The following is a 26,789-nucleotide window of genomic DNA, read 5'->3' on the forward strand; positions in this document are numbered from 1 at the left end:
CATCTGTTCGTTACAGTAAAGGGAAAATGACTTCAGTATTGCTAGGTGCCCTAACATTTTACACAATCCGTACAATGTTCAAGAAAATTTAGGGTGGCCCAATTTTACCTTTAACCATAGGATATGCTTTTCATATGCTGGTGGTTATACACATTTGCCTCTTGCCATTGGCTGACCAGATGCACTAAGCTAGCTCCCAGTAGTACATTGCTTCTCCCTCTTGTGCTGACTTTAACAATGTGCTTAACCCATTTGCAAGGGTTAATCACACAGTAAAAGGGACATGAAACGCAAACTCAAATTTTCTTTCAGAATTCAGAAAGTGCATGCAGTTTCATACAGCTTTCCAATTTGCTTTGTTATCTTGGTATCCTTTGTTGAACATCATACCTAGGTGTTCTCAATGCACTTTTTGGAACTAGCTTCTTATTGGTGGCTGCACAAATATGCCTTTTGTAATTGGCTCATCTAGTGTGTTCGAATTGCTCCCAGTAGTGCATTGTGGATCCTTTAACAAAGAATACCAAGAGAATGAAGCAATTTTGATAATAGAAGTATGCTCTATCTGAATCATGAAAGAAAATCTTTGGGTTTCATGTCCCTTTAAATTAAAGCAACACTGCAATAAAATAATATTCTAGAGCATAAGAACATTTTCTTTTTATACTTTTATGTCCTTTTAAAACACCTTTTATTTTTAGAAGTATTCCATTAAAGGGACATTTTCTTTCATGATTCAGGCAGAGCACAATTTTTTTTTTTATTCTATTATTAAATGAACTCATAGCATTCTTTTTAATGTCTAGATGGATAGCATGCATAGGGGGCGATTTATCAAGCTGAGGCGGACAAGGGTGCATATACCCCTGTCCGCTGCAGCTCGCCTCTGGCGGTCTGAATTCTCCTGCAGGAATTCAGCATTTTACACAATCGCTTATGTGCAATCCCGCCCCCTGCCCGCGCACAGCCAATCACGTGCGGGCAGGAGCGGTCAATCTCCCCAGTCGGAAAAGACCGGAGAGATTGAATTTCCCTAAACAAGAGGTGGCAAAAGGTTAGGAAAGCAGCGGTCTGATGACCGCTGCTTGTTAAATGCGGCGTGCAGGTTCTCTTGTGAGAACCTGCAGCTGTAGGGGCTCAAAGGCTGGCGAAAGCCTTTGATAAATCGACCCCATAGTTCTAGACCAGTAAATTACATGAAACGCTGCTGCCACCTACTGTTCTAGTAAATGTATAACCTAAATCTGCTGCCATATTTTGCTTGTCACATGCTCATATGCTTTTATACTTCCCTGCCTGCTTTTGTACTAAGTATACCAAAAGTATAAGTCTACCAAAATAATTAATATATTATACAGTATATTATATTATCAATATTTGTATTACTTAATATTGTTTGCTACATAAGTGCTTGTAAATTGTAATATTAATAGCTGTGAAATGGTGCCGCTTGGTTTCTTTATTTTATAAGTAGAGGTATTTTGCATAGTACTTCAAATAAATATTTAAAGATCCCAGCTGTCCTGAATTTGTTGGTACTATCACTTTTTAGAATTGACTATGAAATGTTTAGCTATGCATAGTAAAACAACTTTGTAATATACTTTGTATTATTTATTTGTACCCCTAATTGCCTTTATCAGATAATAATTGCAAAACAAAACTACTTATGTGACCATGATTAAAGCCCAGAGTGGCTCCTCCAAATGAGTCAAGTGGGTGGAGTTTGGTTATTAATAAACAATTGCCGTCAACAAATATTCGTTTTAATAAATGTTTAGCCTTAGCTGATATGTTATTCTATTGCTAAACAACAGACAGGTCCTATTTACTGACCTTGTATTTCTAACCTGATACCATAACAACTAAACAAAATGGTGCTAGAAATATAGGTTGATGACTTTCCTCTATCTACTGCCCAGGGCTCTCTAGTAAACACAGCTGTTTGATGATGTATTGACAAACATTTAGCTCTGCTGGGTTTTAAAAGGTGAAATAAATATGATCTTTTCCAGTACGTAAGAACTTTTTTAAAATACATTTTAAATGGACATTAAAATCTATTTTAATGTTTTACAGCTTTTTTCCTGTTGTTTGCATATAACTTTATGTTTAACCCCATTATAGAAGTTAAAACACATACCTAACGTCAACTCCAGAACAGCAAGGCACTACAGGGACATAGCTGAATGTGACTGGTGAGCCAATCACAAGAGAGTTGTGTCTAGCTACCAATCACCAGCTAGCTCCCAGTAATGCATTGCTACTCCTGAGCGTACCTAGGTATGCGTTTCAACATAGGATATCAAGACAATGAAGGACATTTGATAATATAAATAAATTGAAAGTCTCTTAAAATTGCATACTCCCAGAACCATGAACGTTTATTCTTGACTTTCATGTCCCTTATTTATTCTTTCTAGGTGTCTTTATTCTATAGTTTTATTGATATATATTTTTTATATATATATATAAAAACATATTGAACATTTCAAAACACTACTGTACTCCTGGTGAGACCCTACATCCTGCCTTTACCGTGCTGTCATAATACATCTTGGATGAAAGAGAACTTTGAGAAGGTCTCAGAAATGTGTACATTTACATGCAGTGTATTTAAAAGCAATTGTGTGCCAATCAAAAGCAGTAATTTTATTCATTTTGGTAACTCGTTTAGTGCTCCTGGTGATGACTCATTGAAGCTTCATGAAATATTCATTAGACTTGCGTTCACATATCCCACTATCTTTACTAAAATTAACAAAAAACTAATATGATGTGCAACTCATTCATTTGTTTTTCTGAAGACAATGAGATTATTTTAAAATACAAGTCATTATTATTTTGTTAAAAACAGGCTAAGCAAAAATTGAATTTGCACAGTACCATGAACACAATTTGAAACACATTTGCAAATTTCAGCTTTAACTTGTCTGATTCAGAGAGGTTTATCAGTGATAAGTACCATCATCTTAAACTCCAATCACTCATTGATATGCGCAATTCAAGATGTTTTTGCTTAAATTTATGAAGCATCTTTCGTTCCATCGTACACAGACTTGGCTCTTTCAGCATTTAATATGGAAAGGTTGAATGATTTAAAGTCTGTAGATGTTCTAATTTTTACCTTAACCTCCCACTGGCACCAAAGGAGGATTGTTACAGAGAGTGACAGTGACACAGACATATGGTAAAGGGGCACAATATAAAGGCAGATACATTCTGCCCCTGGTTGCATGCCCCTGGTTGCAGCTCCCACTGTTTAAAGGGATATTTAACCCAATTTTTCTTTCTTTCATGATTCAGATAGAGAATGCAATTTTAAGCAACTTTTGAATTTACTGCTATTATAATTTTTTTCTTCGGTTTCTCTTGATATCTTTATTTGAAAAAGCAGGAATGTAAGCATTGGAGCCGGACCAATTTTGGTTCAACACCTGGGTAGCACTTGCTGATTGGTGGATACATTTAGCCATCAATCAGCAAGCATTACCCAGGTGCTGAACCAAAGATGGTCCGGCTTGTAAGCTTACATTCCTGCTTTTTCAAATAAAGATACCAAGAGAATGAAGAAAAATTAATAAAAGGAGTAAAGTAGAAAGTTGCTTAAAATGGTATTCTCTATCTGAATCATGAAATTAAAAAAAATGGGTTCAGTATCCCTTTAAGCTTACAGTGGGAACCAGAACATGCGCCTCTGTGTTGGGCATAGGTAATACGCCAACACAGTACACTGACCAAAGTACTGCGTGATGTAGTAGCTATGTTCAGATGGCGCAAGGGGTTAAATGCTACAGGCTTTTCCATATCTAAAGGGACATTGTCCAAAATGTTTTCTGTTATTCATATGAAAGAGCAGCTGAGCATTGAAAGATTGTGACTTATTTATATATGTATTTGCTAATAGGTAAAGGGACGGTAAAATGATGTTACATAATTCTGCACTATATGCAAAAAAATATAAAAATATATAATCAGTTTTGTTCAGTTTCTTTCAGGCTAAACAAATTGCTATGTTTAAATCCTGTTTTTTGTTTGAATGAGGGATAGAATTTGAGTACAGTGCATCAAAACTTAATGCATACACTTTTTCATTATTGAAAGTATATTATTATTATTGCCATATACAATCAAACACTATTTTTTTTTTATTTTGTAAAAATAACTGAAAAATTGTGCTTGTTCCATTTCCTTCCGTGGAGGCTTGAGTTAACCATAATATCTTCTTTTCTGTGAACGAGTGTTTTCCTCCCCCACTCAACCTTGTCTCTCTCTAGTCATTTGCTGCCTTAAAGGGAGGTTAAACAATCTGTTTCATTGTTGTAATAAAAAAGAACTAAGCAGCTGCTTATACTTCATAGAAATCATTGAAATATGTGTTATTCATCTATTTAAATGGATTTAACCATTTTTTTTTTTTTTAACTACATTTGTGCTTCCTCTCACAGACCTTTGCAAGAAGTTTAATCTTAGCCTGATGTTATAAAACGTCTAGGTAAGGTTGCCACCTCAGCCATGTTTTGCTGGACAGTTATGAGTTACACATGCAGCAGGGTGTGCAGGTAGTGCTGGACAGCACTAGTCATGTTCCTGCCTGCACACCCTGCTGCATGTGTAACTCATTACTGTCTTGGAAAACATGGCCAAGGTGGCAACCCTACTGGCTAGTGAATAAACTAGATAACAGGGAGTCAGATTTGCTCATGCCCAGAACTGACAGAAAAAATCCTCTGCTCTTAAAGGACCAGTCAACACTGTAGATTTGCATAATGAACACATGCAAGATAATAAGACAATGTAATAGCACTTAGTCTGAACTTCAAATGAGAAGTAGATTTTTTTTCTGACAATTTTAAGTTATGTATTTTTCCACACCCCCTGTACCATGTGACAGCCATCAGCCAATCACAAATGCATACACACTTATTATTCCACATGCTCAGTAGGAGCTGGTGACTCAAAAAGTTTAAATATAAAAAGACTGTGCACATTTTGTTAATGGAAGTAAATTGGAAAGTTGTTTAAAATTGCATGCTCTATCTGAATAATGAAAGTTTAATTTTGATTGAGTGTCCCTTTAAAACAATGGTGGCAGGGCTATACTGAGAATTTCTTAGTGCTCATTTTGCAAGCAAAGAAGTAAGTTATTTGTTGGGTTTTTTGCACAATCTTTTTATTTGTTTTTTATATTTACTTTAATTTCACATATTCGTTTTTAACAAAGGAGCACTGTTTCATATCCCTTTTTAAGGGGAAATATCAGTTTTGCATCAATGAAAAGACCAGGATTATTTGCATTAGCAGTAGTTATATAGGGGCTTGTTTCCATTCAGCCGTAATTAGGTTTGCGTGCACTTGCAAAGCGATATATATGCTGTCGGAAGCAATATTGTTCCCCTGCTTCCAACGGCACGTTATACCTCAATTTTGGCAACCAGACTCCGGCTGCCAAAAACATTTTTGTGTCCCATACAAAGTATCAGAAGCTACTAATCTATAAATAATACCAGGTTTCCAATGGCCACACAAACTGTTAATACACTGTCGGAGGCTGCCCATACATTGAGAAAAATTACACCCAGCTCAACTAGGTGTAAAATAGGAAAAAGGAGCTTTTTGAGACCTATTTCCCATTGAAATCTAACCCGCCTCCCAAAAATAAACCAGACACGTCAAAACCCCTCTATCCGCCATTCCCCCAGATTGCAACTTATAATAAATGTATTAACCACTAAACCGCCAACCCCCCGCATCACAACTTATAATAAATGTATTAACCACTAAACCGCCAACCCCCACATCGAAACTTATAATAAATGTATTAACCACTAAACCACTAACCCCCCACATCACAACTTATAATAAATGTATTAACCACTAAACCGCCAACCCCCCACATCGCAACTAACAATAAAAATTATTAACCTCTAAACCGCCATCCCCCCACATCGCAACTAACAATAAAATGTATTAACCTCTAAACCTCCATCCCCCACAATGCAAAGTACCTATTTAAACTATTAACCCCTAATCCGCTATCCCCCCACAACACAAAGTATCTATTTAACCTAATAACTCCTAAACCGCCATCCCCCACAACGCAAAGTATTAATCTAATCACTAAGCCCCCTAACCTTACACCCCCTAAATTAACCCCATTACATAAAATAAAAAGACTATTAAACAAATAAATTAATTAAACTAACAAAATTAAAAATTCTAATCCTAAATTTAAATAAAAAAGCCTAACATTACATAAACAATAAAACCTACAATTTAATTTAAATACAAAATCTAAGAATACATAAAATAAAAAAATCTAAAATCACAAAAAAATAAAAAAATGTAAGATTACATAAAAAAATAACCGAAATTATCCAAAATATTTTTTTTAAACCTAATCTAATACCCCTATCAAAACAAAAAATCCACCCCAAAATACCCCCCCCCAATCTAAGACTAAACTACCAATAGCCCTTAAAAGGGACTTTTGCAGGTCATTGCTCTAAAGCGATCAGCTCTTTTACCTGAAAAGAAATACAAATGCACTCTAACAGTAACCCCCCCACCCACACAACCCCCCAAAATAAAAAAGACCTAACTATAAAAATCTAATCTACCCATTGCTCATAATGGTGCATTTGTATGTGCATTGCCATTGCCCTTAAAAGGGCAATCAGTTCTTTTGCTGCCCATTAAATAAATCCATTATCTAAGAAAACAAACAAACAAACAAAAAAAAAAAACTAACACTAACCCCAAAAAATTTACTCACAGTTCCCTAAAGTCCAGACATCCAGGCGGCGACATCTTCATCCATTGATGGGGCATCTTCTATCTTCATCCTGGTGGTGCGATCTCTGCCGCACACTGAAGCTTGAATGCAAGGTACCCGTTTTATATTGGGGTACCTTGCATTCCTATTGGCTAAAAATTTCAAATCGGCCAATAGGATTCAAGCAGCTCTTATCCTATTGGCTGATTTGAACAGTCATTGTGGTGGGGGATGGCAGTTGAGAGGTAGATATTGTGCATGCGTTAAGTGTTTGCTTTTATTATAACGGTGAGCGACGGGTAAAATATACGCGCTGCACTTGTATGCGGCATGTATATGTGATTGAGTGTAAAGTGTAGTGTAATGTCGGGTTACCATAGTAACTTATTAATTTTCAAGAAATCCGGCATCGGGTGGAAGCGTTAACACAACGCTAACTTACACAAAAAGGGCGAATGCACACAATCCGCAAACTATTTTAATTGAAACCTGGTACTAATATGGAGCTCAATGGAAACGAGTCCTGTGTCGGGTAGGCTAGGTGTAATAATAATATGTGAATGTGTATGTATAGAGAAAGAGAGAGATGGATGAATATGGATTAGAAAGGAATATGTCTGTTTGAAGAAGACTTTCCCTTTAAACTGATATTTAGATTGTGTATTGTTTAAAAAAAAAAAATAGATAATCCCTTTATTACTTATTCCCCAGTTTTGCACAGCCAACATGGTTATATTAATTTACTCATAACCTCTGTGATTACCTTGTGTCTACGCCTCTGCAGACTGCCCCCTTATCTCAGTTCTTTTGACAGACTTTCATTTTGGCCAAGCAATACTGACTCATAAATAACTCCACGGGAGTGAGCACAATGTTATCCATATAGCACACATGAACTAGTGCTGTCTAGTTATGAAAGACTCTTAAAATGGACTGACATAAAAAGTTGTGCACCCCTGATAAAGCATACAAAGTAAAAAAAACAAAGTTTCAAATTTCTAGTATCAAATTAATTTGTTACAACTGCTCCCCATGAGAGCATATTTAGGTAGGCTCAGGAACGATCATGGACTCTGAAAGTAGTTGCAGGCTTGGAAAAAATAATATATTTAGTATCAATGCATAAAAATTCCTGCTTTATTATGGTTTCTATAATAATACATTGTTTTTTAAACTATAATTTCAGAAAAATACTTAAGGATTTTATAATTATTGTTTGGTAGTTTGCACTCAAGGTAAGAGCTTAATATACCAGAGCTGTGTAATTATCCTCTTCATGAGTGATCTGATATGTTGTTGCTTACTTATATGTTAATGTACACCTCTTAAACTTTAGTTTTGAGAAGAAAAAATATACTTAAATTATACAAAAAAGGATATTTTTACTTTTTTTTTTTCCCCTCCAAACATTATCAGATTTTAGATATGTTTTATATAAAATCACTTTAATGGATATAGTAAGCAACTATTTGTTTCATGCATTTGAAAGAAAAACGTGAATAAGGTTTTTAGCATTTTAACTAGAAATAGAACACTGACCAAATGGACGTTTCTTCTACTGCAAAAAAAGTAGTTTTTTAGTAAATGAAGGCAATTTGTTTATTAAAAAATGCTCTTATCTGAACTCCTTGAAAAGGGTTAATCATGTAAGCAAAGCTGCACTCATGGGGTTAGATTTATCAAGCAGCGGATGCTCGCCTAAAACGTGTTAAGAAGCGGTTGTAAGACCACTGCTCCTTAACGTCTCCGAGACTGAATTCATCCCAATACGATACAATAGGGATGATTGACACCCCCTGCTAGTGGACAATTGGCCGCGAATGTGCAGGGGGTGGCATTGCACAAGCATTTCACAAGAAATGTTGACACTGTAGTACAACTTTCACTCTGTGGCCTCTAGTTATCAAGCCGTCAATCTCAAATACGCTGGAATTCCGCAGTGTATTTGTGGCGAGGCTGATTCGCCTAAGGCATCAAGCCCTGCTGCCCAGCAAAAGTAGAATATAGTGATGTAAGCTTCGATCCGCCGGACTCAGTCCGACACAGATCGATTCTTACGTCACTCCAGATGTTCCGAATGCAAGTTCGGCACAATCTGACTACTTTTGGGAGTTATCAAATGACTACCAGGTACGCTCTGCACTTTTCCGGCCCAGCGTACCTGGTTTTCAATCCGCCGCCCTGGAGGCGGCAGATCCCATAAGAATCAATGGGAGTCTGACCATAGCGAAAGTTCATGTTCGCTGCTGCCCGACATCCCATTGATTCCTATGTGAAACGTCTGCACCTAACACCCTAACATGTACCCCGAGTCTAAACACCCCTAATCTGCCCCCCTACACTGCTGCAACTAAATAAATGTATTGACCCCTAAACCGCCGCTCCCGGACCCCACCGCCACCTACATAATACCTATTAACCCCTATCCTGCCCCCCCTACACCGTCGCCACCAATGATAAATGTATTATCCCCTATCCCGCCCCCCCATACCGCCGCCATCTATATTAAACTAATTAACCCCTAAACATAAGTCGAACACTAACCCTAAACCCCCTAACTTAAAAATTATTTTAATAAATCTAAATAAAATTACTATTATTAACTAAATTAATCCTATTTAAAACTAAATACTTACCTGTAAAATAAACCCTAAGATAGCTACAATGTAATTAATAATTACATTGTAGCTATTTTAGGATTTATATTTATTTTACAGGTAACTTTGTAGATATTTTAACTAGGTACAATAGTTATTAAATAGTTATTAACTATTTAATAACAACCTAGCTAAAAGAAATACAAAATTACCTGTAAAATAAATCCTAACCTAAGTTACCATTAAACCTAACACTACACTATCATTAAATAAATTAAATTAATTAACTACAAATACCTACAATTAAATACAATGAAATAAACTAACTAAAGTACAAAAAATAAAAAAAACTAAGTTACAAAAAAAATTACAAGATTTTTAAGCTAATTACACCTAATGTAAGCCCCCTAATAAAATAACAAAGCCGCCCAAAATAAAAAAATGCCCTACCCTATTCTAAATTACAAAAGTTAACAGCTCTAAAAGGGCCTTTTGCGGGGCATGCCCCAAAGAAATCAGCTCTTTTGCATGTTAAAAAAAATACAACCCCCCCAACATTAAAACCCACCACCCACATACCCCTACTCTAACCCACCCAAACCCCCCTTAAATAAACCTAACACTACCCCCCTGAAGATCTCCCTACTATGAGTTGTGTTCACCCAGCCGGGCCGAAGTCATCATCCAAGGGGCGCTGAAGAGGTGTTCCATCCGATAGAAGTCTTCATCCAGGCAGCGTCTTCAATCTTCATCCATCCGGAGCGGAGTGGAGCCTTCTTCAAATGAGCCGACGCGGAGCGATCCTCTTCCAACGACGCCTACTCGACGAATGGATATTCCTTTAAGTGACGTCATCCAAGATGGCGTCCCTCGAATTCCGATTGGCTGAAAGGATTCTATCAGCCAATCGGAATTAAGGTAGGAAAAATCTGATTGGCTGATCCAATCAGCCAATCAGATTCAAGTTCAATCCGATTGGCTGATTCAGTCAGCCAATCAGATTGAGCTCGCATTCTATTGGCTGATCGGAACAGCCAATAGAAGGAGCGGCGGTTTAGGGGTTAATAACTTTATTTAGTTGCGGGGGGCTCCGGGGCGCCGCTATAGGGGGTAGAACAGTGTAGTTTAGTGTGGGTGCTTAGTGACAGCTTATCAATAAAGCTGTGAAAAAGCCGAAGAGCAGCGAGATCGGATGAGTGATAACTATCACAGTCCGCTGCTCATCGCCCCGTACTTGGTGCATGGCTTTTTGACAGCTTTTTTGATAACTTTGGGGAGCGTATTCAGGTCCGCAGCGCCGATGTGAGGCGAGCTTAGGCAGGCGTATTGGGGCCGGCGATGGCAGGTAAGTAGACACGTTGATAACTAGAGGCCTGAGTGTCCTATTCTCTAAAGCGGTCTACTCAACAACAACAACAACAAAAAATTCTCTAAAAATATCCTTCAATGCTGCAAGGTCTGATTATCCTCTAAAGGCAAATTTTACTTTTATAATTGTGTATCCCACAAGGGCAGTGATGACTAACCTGCAACACAAAACCAACTTATTTATCTCACAATACAAACACTACCCAAATACTGGGGTTTATGCATTCATGCATGCATGCGCACATATACATACACACACGTTCATACATAATTACACACAAATAATTAGCTATCCTGAGCTCAGTCTCTTCTTTTTCCCCTTATCCATGCAATGCAATAACTTAAAGGGACAGTCTACTCCAGAATTGGTATTGTTTAAAAAGATAGATAATCCCTTTATTACCATTCCTCAGTTTTACATAACCTGCAAATATTAATATTTATATTAATATACTTTTTACCTTTGTGATTACCTTGTATCTAAACCTCTGCAGACTGCCCCCTTATCTCAGTTCTTTTGACAGACTTGCATTTTAGCCAATCAGTGCCCTCTCATAAGTAACTCCACGGGCATGAGCACAATGTTTTCTCTATGACCCACAGGAACTAGCGCCCTCTAGCTGTGAAAAACTGTCAAATGCATTTAGAAAAGGTGGCCTTCAAGGATTAGACTTTGGCATATGAGCCTACCTAGGTTTAGCTTTCAACTAAGACTACTAAGAGAACAAAGCAAATTTGATGATAAAAGTAAATTGGAAAGTTGTTTAAAATTACATGCAGTGTCTGAATTATGAAAGTTAATTTTTGACTAATTTATATCTTACTTAAAGGGACAGTCTAAATGTTTTTGTGACAGTAGCATAGCTGAAGAATGTTGGACTGAGGTGTATGATGTGTGTAACGTCACTTCTTTAACTCATTCCTCTGGCCTCAAATCATGGTACAAAAAACAATAGACACACATTGCTAAATGGAAAGAAAGCACCAACTAAAACAGAAATGGGTTCACTCACCCACTCTTGTAGTAATAATATTTTTTTTCAAGCTCTTGCTTATATGGCTCATGTGCTAGCTGTGGTATGCGTGCCATAGGTTCGCCATCACTGCGCTAGGGGATTTAACCTTTATTTCTGTATGCAAAAGAGACACAAATATCACAGTATATTGCTTAAAAACATTTTTTTACCAAGCAAAATTCTTATATGAAGGAAAAAATTATATATGTACGCAGTAAATATTACATATAAATTAATTTAAAATTGTACCACATGGTGAAAAATGATAAGGGTACTACTCTTGTATTGCAGCCTTGGTGACTGGACTGAACAGGGGCATTTGTTGGGTGTGCTTAAAGTTTTTATCACTGGTATCATCAAATTCTCAAAAAAATCACTCCGGCATGTTTCATTGTTTTTTTTCTCACCCAATAGTAACCTGAAGAGTTTGAATAAAAAACACAAAGCATTAATTGCAAACATAGACAAAGACATGTATGTCAAACTAGATGCAAAGGCAAGGAAAACAGTGCTATTTGATTTGCATATGCTTCAATAAATGTTGCCAGAGTATCCCTGGTTTTCATTGTCATATTTGCTTTTCCCTGAAAGTCTCCATTCTAGGCAGCCACATTACTCACCGTGACTCCCAGATTCAACCCCCCACTTTCTATTTTATTATAATTGAGTCCAATGTATTTTCTGGGGTTATCAAATAGCAAAAAGGCATTTGTTTTAAAATAAAATGCTCTAAATAAATAAAGCATTTCATTTTTATTCTAGAATGTTACTTTAAACTTTGCATAAAATCTAGCAAGAAATACATTTTTGTGCTGTTGTATTAAAATACTCATTGCGTGATACAGACAACTCCAACAGCTGTATTGCTTGCTTGCCAAAAACATCCATAAATAGGAACGAAAAGTTGTTTATTCATCCTAAGAATATAAATTAATAAGGAACCTGTAATAATAAATTGAAATACCTGTACGTGAGGATTTTTTGTTCTTTCTGACATATGGATATTTTCAAAGTTTCAGACCGTAATTAAAAAGACATTATCCCAATGATGTTTTATGCTGATGAATGTAATGTTTGTTTTCAGCATAAACCAGCCACTTTGTCGAGCATGCGCACTGTATTATGGGAAATTCCAAACATTTTAATTAGCAAATTAGCTTCTAGGCCCACTGTGAATTCATTGAAATTATTATTGTGTACAAAGTTGTGTTTTTTTTTTTTTTTTAGTAAAGGTAGTAACCTTAATATTAAACATTATCCAACCAACTACTTCTAAAATCAGTTTAATATTATTATAATTATTATTATTATTATTAATAATAATAATAGCATTGGGCACCTCCAAATTTATGTAGTGCTGGATACATGAATAAGTTTACTCAATGGTCTAGCATTACAGACTTACAGACGCTTGTGAGGTTGCCAAGCAGTTGTAAAGACTACACCATGTTTAGAATTCATTGAGCATTAGTTCTCCTATATTTTCCACAGGGTTGCTGTGCAACAGAGTGTTTAAACCTCTGGTGGCAGCGTTACCCACAGTGGCATCCCATTTAGTCATTGTCTTAGATTAAATGAAACCAATTTGTGAAATTACAATCTTGCTGAAAAAAATTGCAGCAACTCAAAATTGGGTGATTTTGAAAACATTTGTACGCCCCTCATCACAGCCTTTTGAGTTGCAAGTTCAGCTCCTAATAATCGTTGGAGTTCTATCTATCTTGTAACAATTTACTTCTTGGAGCATCAAACAAGTTCCATTGGAAAGAATTCGGGCATCACAAAAACACATTAGAAAAGAAACATTAGAAAAGAAATTAAAGGGTTACTCAACCCATTTTTTCTTTAATGATTTGGATAGAGAATGCAATTTTAAGCAACTTTCTAATTTACTCCTATTCATTTTTCTTTGTTCTCTTGGTATCTTTATTTGAAAAAAGGGGAATGTAGGCTTAGAAACCGGCCCACTTTTGGTTGAGCACCCTGGATAGCGCTTGCTGATTGGTGGCTACATTTAGCCACTAATCAGCAAGCTCTACCCAGGTGCTGAACCAAAAAAGGGCCGGCTTCTACGCTTACATTACTGCTTTTCAAATTAGGATACCAAGAGAATGAAGAAAAATTGAATATTGGAGTAAGTTAGAAAGATGCTTAAAATGGAATTCTTTATTCAAATCATGATAGAAAAAAAATTGGGTTTAGTATCCCTTTAATTAAAACAGGAAACAAAAAATGTGCCTGCTATAGAAACAATATAATCAAATATGCACAAAGCAAAACCTTGAAAAAGTAAAAGAAAAGTTTAAAAACTAGACAACCTTGTCAACTTTGATATATAAGACAAGATGCTTAACATGGGCAATAGAGCATGAATTTCATGTCTGCCCAATGTGTAGGTGAATAGTTCTGATTATACCCCTGGAATGCCCAGTGTCAGTCCCTCTTTCTGTCTACAAGGTTTCCAAGAAGACGCTTGTGCGCTCCAATTCTTTAACTATATCGACAAGGGATTATTCTAAATTTAGACTTGTACATTTGCCATTGTTCATGTATGTTTCTGAAGTTGCTTTGGTTGCAATAGTTTTAACTGCTAACTAGTTCACATTTCCTGTGCAAGATTTCATGTACTGGGCCTTTTATGCAAAATTAAATTGTAGGAACACTTACTAACAATACAAATGATGCTCAAGAATGTCAAAGATGATCGCTGTTACAATGTGGCCTCAGTCTACTCATAATCTTCTACGAATGTACCCTATGCTGTCAGTTGCAATTTTGCAGTCTGAGCAAAAATACAGTAATGAACTACACAAGAATACTAATATGATAGAATTCCCCAGAAATCCCTAGTATAAAGAACGTAAGAAAGATTAGCAGACAGTGCTACACTTTCTACCTCTTCCTAAGCCCATAAAACAGAGTTCAATGGTTTAAATGTTATTGCCGCTAAGTTCCCTTGGGCTGAGTGTTTCCATTTTTATTTTTTCTTTGTTTTTGTGTTAGATTTCACTCTGCCGCTTACCTTCTAAATCAGCACAGCTGCTTGGTTTTTATTTTCTGCATTTTTTATTCATATCAGAGATGTATGGGTAGTTTTAGAATGTGTGGGGTACGCAAAAATCTACCTATCATGACTGTGCCCATGATTAAACCTGGGTCTCCTGGATCACAGCCTGGCTCCTGCTTTATATTGTGGGTTTTTACCTCAGCCTATCTTACCTTGCCTTTGCCTTGTCTTTGTGCACTTTTTACACGGTTGTGAGCTATCCTCCAGCCCCTGCCTTTGTCAAGCCCAGCTAAGGTCCACAAACTGAAATTGTGTTATCTTTGCTGCTTCCTGCCTCTTTCAGAGGTACCTTCCTTCCTGCCAGCTCCAGTGGTACCCACCTTTCTCCAAAGGAGCTAAGTCACAGACCTGCCAACTTTACTGTGGTGCCAGTCACCACATGCTTTCCAGTATCTGTGCCTGATCCTGAGTTCCTATTGTGTTTAGTCTTGTGGCTACTCTGTCCAGGATCTACACTATGACTTTTACTAATAAACGGCTAGATTATGAGGTTTGGGTTATGAATGAAAAAGCCTCGTAGCGCTGCTTTTTCACTACTGCTGCTATTACGAGTCTTGCATGTATAGGTGTACTGCACAACTTTTTGGTCGTAACGCAACGTAACTACCGCACCTTTCAGAAAGTCCTTTTTCAATGGGACTTCCACAGTGCTGGTATTACGAGTTTTACCTGGGAGTCCAAAAAGTGAGCGGTACACCCTATACAGTCAAGATTCGTACCGCCATCTAAAGTCAGTAGTTATGAGTTTTAAGTTACATATCTGTAGCATAAAACTCATAACTAAAGTGTCACAAAGTACACTAACCCATAAACTACCTATTAACCCCTAAACCAAGGCCCTCCCGCATTGCAAACACTGAAATAAAATTATTAACCCCTAATCTGCTGCTCCGGACATCGCCGCCACTATAATAAACATATTAACCCCTAAACTGCCGCATTCCTACATCGCAAACACTACTTAAATATTAGTAACCCCTAATCTGCTGCCCCAATGTCACCGCCGCCACTATACTAAAGTTATTAACCCCTAAACCTAACCCTAAGTCTAACCCTAACACCCCTAACTTTAATATAATTAAAATAAATCTAAATAAAAATTACTATCCTTAATTAAATAATTCCTTTTTAAAACTAAATACTTACCTATAAAATAAACCCTAAGCTAGCTACAATATAACTAATAGTTACATTGTAGCTAGCTTAGGTTTTATTTTTATTTCACAGACAAGTTTGTATTTATTTTAACTAGGTAGACTAGTAAATAGTTAATAACTATTTACTAACTAGCTACCTAGTTGAAATAAATACAAATTTACCTGTAAAATATAACCTAACTTGTCTTACACTAACACCTAACATTACACTACAATTAAATCAATTACATTAATTAAATACAATTAACTAAATTACATAAAAAATAAACATTAAATTACACAAAATAAAAAAGAAATGATCAAATATTTAAACTAATTACACCTAATCTAATATCAAAATAAAAAAGCCCCCCCCCCAAATAAAAAAACCCTAGACTAAACTGCCAATAGCCCTTAAAAGGGCTTTTTGCCGGGCATTGCCCCAAAGAAATCAGCTCTTTTACCTGTAAAGAAAAAATAAAAACAACCCCCCAACAGTAAAACCCACCACCCAAACAACCAACCCCCCCCCAAATAAAATCCTATCTAAAAAACCTAAGCTCCCCATTGCCCTAAAAAGGGCATTTGTATGGGCATTGCCCTTAAAAGGGCATTTAGCTCTTTTTCATTGCCCAAACCCTAAGCTAAAAATAAAACCCACCCAATAAACCCTTAAAAAAACCTAACACTAACCCCCGAAGATCCACTTACAGTTTTTGAAGACCGGACATCCATCCTCATCAAGCTGGGAGAAGTCTTCATCCAAGCGGGCAGAAGTCCTCAAACATAGAAATACACACAGACACACACTAACACAGACACTAATACTAACCCACAGACACAAAGTAACGACACACACAATAACACAGACACACACTAGCTGACACCCAGAGACACTAACAAACACAGAACCGCAGAGCATCATTAACATCAATAGCGAACAAAAATAGGCAGATTATACGCTATAGGTGCTGCCAATTTAAGAAAATTTAAATTTAAGAAAAATAGATTCACGCTTTCCTTTTCTTTCCTAAGATAAGGAGAGTCCACAATGTCATCAAGTACTAGTGGGAATATCACTCCTGGCCAGCAGGAGGAGGCAAAAAGCACCACAGCAAAGCTGTTAAGTGTCACTTCCCTACCCACAATTCCCAGTCATTCTCTTTGCCTATGTCAATGGAGGAGGGGAAGTTTTGGTGTCTGAAAAAAATTGGACAAGATTTATGGGTCTACCAGTAGTCCATGTTATTCTCTTCCGTAGAGTAGTGGTGGTTAGAAAAACAGAGCAAGGCCCACCTCACAAGTTCCTAACTGCTTTATTGATCTGATGGTCACTTCCATGGACATCATTCCCTTTATTCGATTCCATTTGAGAGCTCTGCAGTTGTGCATGCTCAGACAATGGAACAGAGACCATTCAGATCTGTCTGAGGATAGATCTAGATCAGTCGACAAGAGACTCTCTCCCGTGGTGACTTTCTCAGGAGCATCTGTCTCAGGGCACATGTTTCTGGAGACCTTCCTGGGTGATTGTGACCACGGATGCCAGCCTGCTGGGTTGGGGAGCAGTCTGGGACTCGTTTAAGGCATAGGGGCTATGGACTCGGGATAAGTCTGTTCTCCATATAAGTATCTTGGAGTTGAGAGTGATTTGCAATGCTCTGATGGCTTGCCTCACTTGTCCTTAGCCCGGTTTATCAGGTTCCAGTTGGACAATATCACCTCAGGGGCTTACATCAACCTCTAGGGAGGAACTCAGAGTTCCTTAGCCATGAAGGAGGTAGCTCAGATTGTTCAGTGGGCGGAAGCTGTCTATATGCCATCCACATTCCAGAAGTGGATAACTGGAAAGCAAACTTCCTGAGCAGACAGACATTTCATCCTGGGGAGTGGGCTCTCCTTCCCGAGGTGTTCTCCAGGTTAACTCTAAAATGGGGGGTTCCGGAGTTGGCTCTGATGGCGTCTTGGCAGAACTTTGGATTTAGCAGTTTTTTGTATCGGCTGCTGGGAAACAACTGCTAACAAGTCTCTGGGCATCTATATTACTTCTGAGTTGCGATAGGAAGGTAGGGAGACGGCACCTCGAACGCTCTGGGGTGTAGAGGTCCAGACTTAATTTACTTTCTTTTTGCTATGTTTGCATATCTTAAAGTGATAGTAGACAGTTATTTCTTATAACGCTTGGGTTATGAAGACTACTTTTAAAGTGACAGTAGTCTTTTTTTTATTTCAAATTTTCTTCTCCTTTGTTTTTGGGGGAAAATTTTTAGTTCCAAGCCATGGACAGAGAACTACTGTATGGTATAGTGTTTAACTCTGTTTTTTAACCTGGTAATCAGGTTCAATTTTCAGTGCATTCATTTTAAAAGTTTTAAATTATTTACCCTGTATATCTAAATGTATTACTCTTTCTGATGCATATTTTATGTCTAAGGCACCAATTGTTTCACCTATGCAATTTTGTGCTAATTGCTTAGCTAGAACACTGGAGGAGTTTATTTGCCTGCAGAAATTGCTGCATAGGTATCTTTGGTGGTATCTGTGGCATGATCTGCTTTTTGCTATGCTAAAGGGAAAACACAAGAGGACATTTTGAATTTCAGATTGTAAGGTTTCTGTTCCACCTACTGCTACCCATATTGCCCTTCCTCATAAGTCTGATGAGGAGGATACGTCGGTAGTCTGAGGGTAAAATCTCAGATTCGGACAGTTTAATTCCTTCATCTGATGCTGAAGTTGTAACCTTCAGATTTAAAATTGAACACCTTCGTGTATTGTTAAAGAAGGTTTTGGCTACTTCGGACGACTCTGATACTCCTGTTGTTGTCAACCCAGTAAACTTAATAAATACTAAGATGTTCCTTCCTCTGTGGAAATGTTTCCTGTTCCAATCGATCCATTGGAGATTATTGCACGGGAATGGGAGAAGCCAGAGAGACCTTTTTTCCCTGTCTCCTGTCTTTGAGAAGATGTTTCCTGTCGCTTGCTCCATTTAAGATTCATGGCACATGGTGCCTAAAGTAGAAGCGGCCATTGCTACTCTGGCTAAGAGAACTACTATTCCTATAGAGGATAGCTGCTCTTTTAAGGATCCTATGGAACATGGTGTAGTGGTATAATACACCAACTATTTAAATTATTTACAAAAAGCTGGAGGCTTATTTGAAGAAGATGTATGTTCATCAAGGTGTTCAATGGCAACCTGCAGTTTGTATTGCCACTGTCAAGTGCGGCATCTTATTGGTGCGACGCCTTGTATGATTCACTTCAGGTAGAGGCTCCTTTTGGATGAGATCCAAGATAGGATTAAGGCTCTCAAGCTAGCCAATTTTTCTTTATTTCTGATGCTTCCATGCAAGTTATTAATCTGGGAGCCAAAATATCTGGCTTTGCTGTGTTAGCCTGCAGTTACTTCCAAGTGCAAGCTTCTGGCTCTTTCTTACAAGGGTAAGACCTTGTTTTGGACCTAGTATGGCAGAAATAATTTCTGATATTACAGGTGGAAAAGGGTCTTTTCTACCACAAGATCAGAAGAATATACCTAAAGGACATCAGAGTACTTTTCATTCCTTTTCGTAACTTCCCTTGGTCCAGGAGGGTCAATTTATGACAACCATAGACCTGAAGGATGCGTACCTTCATGTTCCCATCCACAGGGATCATCACATGAGATTCGCCTTTCTAGACTAACACTTTCAGTTTGTGGCTCTTCCGTTTGGCCTTGCCACAGCTCACAGTATTTTCTCAAAGCCCTCTGGTTGCTCAGTGGAAAGTCACTGGGATACAACCTTAGAGACCTGAGTTCAAGACCCGATAGGGGCATGTCAACCTCCTTATACCAGTATTTAAGAAACTTTTCAATAATCAAATCAAGTTTATTTTTGACTAGACTGTACCTTTAAAGGGACATGAAACCCAAAAGTTTTCTTTCTGGATTTAGATAGGTAATATCATTTTTAAAAAAAGTTTCCAATTTACTTCTAGGGGCCGATTTATTAAGATGCATACACTGTCTGCATTTATCATTGCACAAGCATGTCTAGTCGGCCCCCTAGCATCATATTTGCATTGTTCTCATATTATTCTTTGCTAAAGAGTTATCTAGATAGGTAAGGTGCACATGTCTGCAACATGAGGAAAATAGTGCTGCCATCTAGTGTTCTTGCTAATGTATAACATTGTTGCAAATCTGTTGCTATATAGTGTTGCAAACACGTGCACACTCCCGGACTTACCTTTCTGCTTTTCAACGAAGGATAACCTGAAAATGAAGAAAATTTGATAATAGAAGTAAATTGAAAAGTTGTTTAAAATTCTATGTTCTACCTAAATCATGGAAGAAAAAATATTGAGTTTTATGTCCCTTTAATCAACCCCTTGGTTCTGCTGCCTGCATAGATTTATTTGGATAGTTGCATTTTTTTGAAAGTTATACGGTCATGAATACCTTTTGACTGAATGTTGAAATCCCCCATATTTTCAATTAGGGCTTTTTTGATATACAGGATTTCTAAAATGAGCGGTGAGAAGGACATCATTATTTCCAAGCCCCCCAAAATAGGACCATAGCTTTAGGTATTTGTAGTCATAAGAACACTTATCTTGTAACTGGATGGATACAGTACCTCTCTATTTAGATATTTTGTGAATTCAAATAAGGGTCTTTTGTCCCTCTTTGTTATGTGGGGGGTTAAAAAAGAGCATAACCAAACCCCTGATTTATTTATTTTTGCTTCCATATGCTCGTGTTTCTATCTGTTAAACACTGTTGCCATGGTAGTCAACTGATCACAGCCTGAGCATATGACCCCTTGGGGGGCCTATTTCTTTTCAAAAGAGGTCCTGTTCCTCTCTTTTAGAGCTCAGAGGAATTAAATTGTCAGGGGTTTCAGAGTTTTTGAGAGTTCTGCTATTTCTTTTAACTGCCTGCTGATTTCTGGCTAAGATTTTACTAATGAAATTAGCTTGTTATTGTTTCTATACAACTAACAGAGATACATTCAAGTTCTGCTGTTAAAGGGGCATAAAACAAGTTGGGATAGAGACAAATATAATATGTACTTTAATTACTTTTATCTGTAAATTTATACTGTAGTTCCTCGCCATTTAACCCTTTCTTTTTAGTTTCTGAATTGTAAAGCTCTAACTCCCCACACACATTTCCTTCTATGGCTGCATCTATATCTATTGTTGTTTTGTTAGAATACAAAAGTGAATAGGGATTATCTGCTGGAGCAGGCCTAGAAGCTGTGAACTCAGTTGAAATACAATGCCTGTGTCTAAACACTGATAATAAGGGGGGGGGGGGGTGGAGTTGGCTTCTCCAGGCAGCTTAGCTATGTAATTCATTTTGCTTATTTTTGAAAATTATTTTAGTATACCGGTACTTGTCAGCAATTTTTAAAATATTTTTTTAATGCAAACTATTTTTAATTAATTAGCCCTTTTAGGATATGCACAGATCTCAACCTGTTTTATGTCCCTTTAACTTGGGATCTATATGTTTTAGCCTCAATAAAGGTTAGGTTTTAAACTGACATATACATTTCAACCAAGTATAATCACACACTAATTAACTATTTTTTAAATATATTTGGGGGAATGCATTCTTCTACTTAATGCGTAGTCATTTCTAAGTGTAAAATCGGTGCCTTGGCACTGCTGTGTACCATGGGCTAAATAATGTATCAGAGTAGGATTTAATCTAGATAAAATAAGGGTCACATGAGTATATCTTTTGAAGTAAGACTCCTTGTTTAATTTAAAAATAATTTTATTATGCATTATTTAGTTTTTCTCCCACACATATGGCATGACATTCAGAATGATTAGTTTCCTACAATAATTGCATGAGCAGTACAGGAGCTCATTCCTATCGATCTCTGATTGGCCTCTGCAAAGGAGATAAAATAAATAACACTCCAGGGGTAGTCCAATTGCACAAAATGACAGTTTTAAATGCTTTTATATTAGATCTGCATACAAATTAAACATTTTAAAACATTTTATCTTTTGCAGTGCAGTGATTCCTTGAAAGATTAATTTTGACTAGACTATTCCTTTAATGTTTCAGATGGAGCATACAATTTTCAGCAACTTTCTAATTTACTCCCTATTATTATTTTTTTGTTCTCTTGCTATCTTTATTTGAAAAAGCAGGAATAGAAGCACAGGAGCCTGCACATTTTTGGTAGCGCTTTCTAATTGGTGTCTAAATGTAGCAACTAATAAGTAAGCACTACCCAGGTTCTGAATCAAAAATGGGCTGGCTCCTAAGCTTTCATTCAAATAAAGATACCAAGAGAATGAAGAAAAATTGATAATAGGAGTAAATTAGAAAATCACTTAAAATTGCTGCTCTATCTGAATCATGAAAGTTTAATTTTTACTTGACTATCCCTTTAAGCATATATACATATTATTTAATGTCACTTTTATGTGTGAAAGAAATACCAAGTAATCAGTACATATATATTATGATGGATGCAGCCATAGTGAAGATATTTGGAATAATAGTCTAATATTTTTACTGTAATATTAATAAAATGACTAAAGTTCTTTAAAAATAAAATATTGAAATGTGTAATAAAGGTTTTCCTTAAACTAGACCTTTTTGTAGTTTTATTTATGGATGTCCATAAATTCTGCTGTTGTGTCTTTCTAGTCTTTGGGCTAGTTTATTTTGCCGTTGTAATTTGTGGCTACATAAAATATATCAATAGAATTTTAAAGGGACATTTTATTGTAAAATTATTTTCCACTTAATGTTTCCCAATGACTTGTTATGGTAGTGGCACTGTATAGAATGTTTGGGGAAAATGATCATTTAATTTTACTCTAGAACATGTCCATGTAAATGGACTGAGCCTGCAGAAATAACAAACGTCCTAATTGTTTTTATTTCTCTATAAATTAAGTCCTGCTTATCTTGTATATTTGCCTACATTCAATTGCCAATGCTTAAAGGGACATGAAACTCAGTGTTAAAACCATTTATCGCATATGGATAAAACACCAGATTCTTGCACCTTATCTGACAATTTGTTCTAATCTCTCCTGCGGCTCAGCATGTGATGTCACCACCAGGAACATCTGCTAGCATTGGACTCATCCAACACTGTGTGACTCATCTGACGCTGAAACTTTTTGACTACAAGCTGAACCATACCTTGATGTGTTTCCTGAGCCTTCTAACTTGCTTCATTCTCTTGGTATTCTTAGTTGAAGAAGTAGCAATACACTACTCTGTCTGAGCTAGCTGAAAACATTGGGTGAGCCAAAAACATGAGGCATATATGTGCAGCCACCAATCAGCAGCTTCTTAGTCTATGTAGGTATCATTTTGAACAAAGGATAACAAAATAAATTTTATAATAGAAGTAAATTGGAAAGTTTAAAATCTTTCGGAATAATTAAAGAAAAAAAAAAAGGTACTGTAAAATAGTTTTTCCCTTAATGTGTTTTCAATTACTTTTTTTAGACCAGCTACAGAGTATGCAATGTATGAGAATTGCTTATTTTATGTTTATTTTTATATTTGTTCATTTGAAAGCACAACCCATTAAAATGGGTTGAGTTTGCAGGGAAATCAGATGTACTTATTTTATTACTTTCTGTACACACACACATGCTTCTTTATATTATATCTATATACCAAAGTCCCATACTTGTAGAGAACAATTGAAAATTAACATTTTATTACTCCTAATCCCCACTGGGAATGTATTTTTTCTGCTGGTTGTGTTTACCTTTTCTATAGCCCAGTGATTTTTAACCTTTTTTTTGCCGCGGCACACTTTTGTACATTAAAAAATCCTGTGGCACACAACCATCCCAAAATTTTAAAAAAATCACATATTGTAGCCTAATACAGCATATATATATATACACATGCACACAAACACACACATACTGTATGTATTGTGCTGTTATGCCATGCCTCCTACAAACTACCCCTGCACTGGGAGTAAAAAACAAGCAAAGTTTAAAAAATATGTCACACTGTTGTCAGTCTGCCGTGGCACACCTGAGGATCTCTCACGGCACACTAGTGTGCCACGGCACACTGGTTGAAAAACACTGCTATAGCCAGTACTTAAAGGTCAAAATTGGAATGTGCATGGGTCTATCTAAATTGAAATCAAAGCATTTTTGCAATATACTTTGATTAGCAAAAATACTCCTAGTAAAAGCTATTACTATGTGTCTGCGGCATATGCAGATATCCTGTGAGGGCCGTGCACCAGTATTCAATCACAGTGTCTGCTTAGAGAGCTGGGATCTTCATATTTTCTGTATAGGTGATAGTTTAAACAGCCAATTCAGCTATTTTAAATGTCAAAATAAAGGTATAGAGGCCCATTTATCAAGCTCCGTATGGAGCTTGTGGGCCCGTGTTTCTGGCGAGTCTTCAGACTCACCAGAAACAGCAGTTATGAAGCAGCGATCTAAAGACCCTTTAAATTCTTGCTTACTTAAAGGGACATAATACTCTTATGCAAAATCACTTGAAACTGATGCAGTATAACTGTAAAAAGCTGACAGGAAAATATCACCTGAGCATCTCTATGTAAAAAAGGAAGATATTTTACCTCACAATCTCCTCAGCTCAGCAGAGTAAGTTCTGTGTAAAAAGTTATACTCAGCTGCTCCCAGCTGCAGGTAAAAAAGAAAAAAAAAAATGAAGAAATGAACAGCAGCCAATCAGCATCAGCAGTGCTGAGGTTATGAACTTTTACTGTGATCTCATGAGATTTGACTTGACTCTCATGAGATTTCATTGTAAACTTCCTTTACCTGATTGGTGAAATAAGATGAGAGTGCACGATACTCATCCCTTCAGCTGTCCTAGGACAGACATACTAATATGCTGCTTAGAAGTCCTTTACAATGGGAGGTGGCTACTGAGGAACTTTTGAGGTAAAATATCTTTCTTTTTTACATAGAGATGTTCAGGAGATATTTTCTAGTCAGCTTTTTACAGCTATGCTGCATCACTTTCAAGTGTTTAAACATTTGGGTATTATGGCCCTTTAATTTAAAAATGACATTTTGACCTTAGAATATGAAAGACCTATACAATGGTACAGGGAAAAAAGTTGGAAAGTCAAAAAGGAGCCCTCGCGGGAAGGCCGTCTCAGAAGCATAAAGAGCATATAACGGTGAAGTGTTATATTACATTATAAGAGGTATAACATTAGATCTAAACAGGCCCATTTATCAAGCTCCGTACGGAGCTTGAAGGGCCGTGTTTCTGGCGAGTCTTCAGACTCGCCAGAAACACAAGTTATGAAGCAGCGGTCTAAAGACCGCTGCTCCATAACCCTGTCCGCCTGCTCTGAACAGGCGGACAGGAATCGCCGGACATCAACCCGATCGAATACGATCGGGTTGATTGACAGCTCCCTGCTGGCGGCCGATTGGCCGCGAGTCAGCAGGGGGCGGCGTTGCACCAGCAGCTCTTGTGAGCTGCTGGTGCAATGTTAAATGCGGAGAGCGTATTGCTCTCCGCATTTAGCGAGGTCTTGCGGACCTGATCCGCAGTGTCGGATCAGCTCCGCAAGCCCTTTGATAAATGGGCCTGAAAGAGTCAAATGAAGAGTAGCTATGAAGGGAAAAATAGTATATTGCAGTTTTTTATTTGTCCATTATCTAAATACTTCATTTTTTCTTTAGAGACTCAGATCTAGCCCATTCTCAAAAGCAACACAATTTACTTTTCAGTTCTTGTCATTAATATTATATATGCCAAACTAATTATTTCCCCCAGGAACTTTATATTGACTTATATAACTGAGCCATGAATGTATTTATTATAGCTTTTCAACTGTAGTCGCCCTAGAATATTGTTTATGTTTACATGCTTATAATAAATTGCTTCATGCACTTTTTAACCAACACCAGCTGACCAAACAAATATATATATATATATATAAAAAATTATTTGTTATTATCTGGCATTGTTGATGCATTCATTGCAGAAAATCATCTGTATGCAATGAATAATGCATGCCATAAAATCTAGGTTGGGTCATTCAGACAATTATATGCATGTGAAGTACAACTGTGCTCCCAAAATCATTAGCAATAAAAGGATATTTTTACCCTGTGGAAATATTTCAACATTTTAAGATATATAGATATATATATATATATATATATATATATATATATATATATATATATATATATATATATATAATTATTTCAGTTTCCACGCTCTTTTGAAAAAAGAAAAAAATATCCGCTTGAATAATTTCTGAGAATAAATCAATGAGACAGACTGTAATATTTTCTCCAGTCGTAACAATTGCATTATTTTTTTTTAATTCTGTCATGATACTTTTACAATTAAAGAATACTAAAACATTGGATATGTTTTGATCACAATGTTTTTCGTACCATTAAACATGACAGATGTAGATGGGTTTTATTCTTTCTTAGTGTTAGCTTTTAACAATGCTTTAGAATAGGTTAACTAAATTTCCTGTGTCTGGTTTTATGTTGAGGGGGGGGGGAAATTATACAACAGATAATCAGCGCACAGTAAAATCCCACTTCAGAGTTGAAAAGGGAACGCTGTGTACATTAAATATTCTGGCCAGTGTTTTGCCATTTTAGGAAATTTCACCTTTTGTTCCAGGTACTTATGAACTGGAAATCTGTGAGTCATCTTAAAAAGCACTTCACTGTGTTCTTGCTGAATTATTGTGCGCTGATGAGAGTTTCTATAAGAATCAATTGACCACAGCTTCCTGCTGTCTGCAGACGGTTATTTTAATGTGTCAATATCCGAAAGATAATACCTAATCTGCTATATGCCTAGGATCA

At 36.8% G+C, this 26,789-nt stretch overlaps 1 protein-coding gene across 1 annotated transcript in view; it reads left to right on the plus strand.

The window, feature by feature from the left end:
• NELL1 (neural EGFL like 1) overlaps positions 1–26,789 on the plus strand; it is a 1,753,035-nt gene that overhangs the window by 90,939 nt on the left and 1,635,307 nt on the right. The window lies entirely within an intron of this gene.

The sequence above is a fragment of the Bombina bombina genome, chromosome 7 (genome assembly GCF_027579735.1).
Source record: "Bombina bombina isolate aBomBom1 chromosome 7, aBomBom1.pri, whole genome shotgun sequence".
Classification (NCBI taxonomy): Eukaryota; Metazoa; Chordata; class Amphibia; order Anura; family Bombinatoridae; genus Bombina; species Bombina bombina.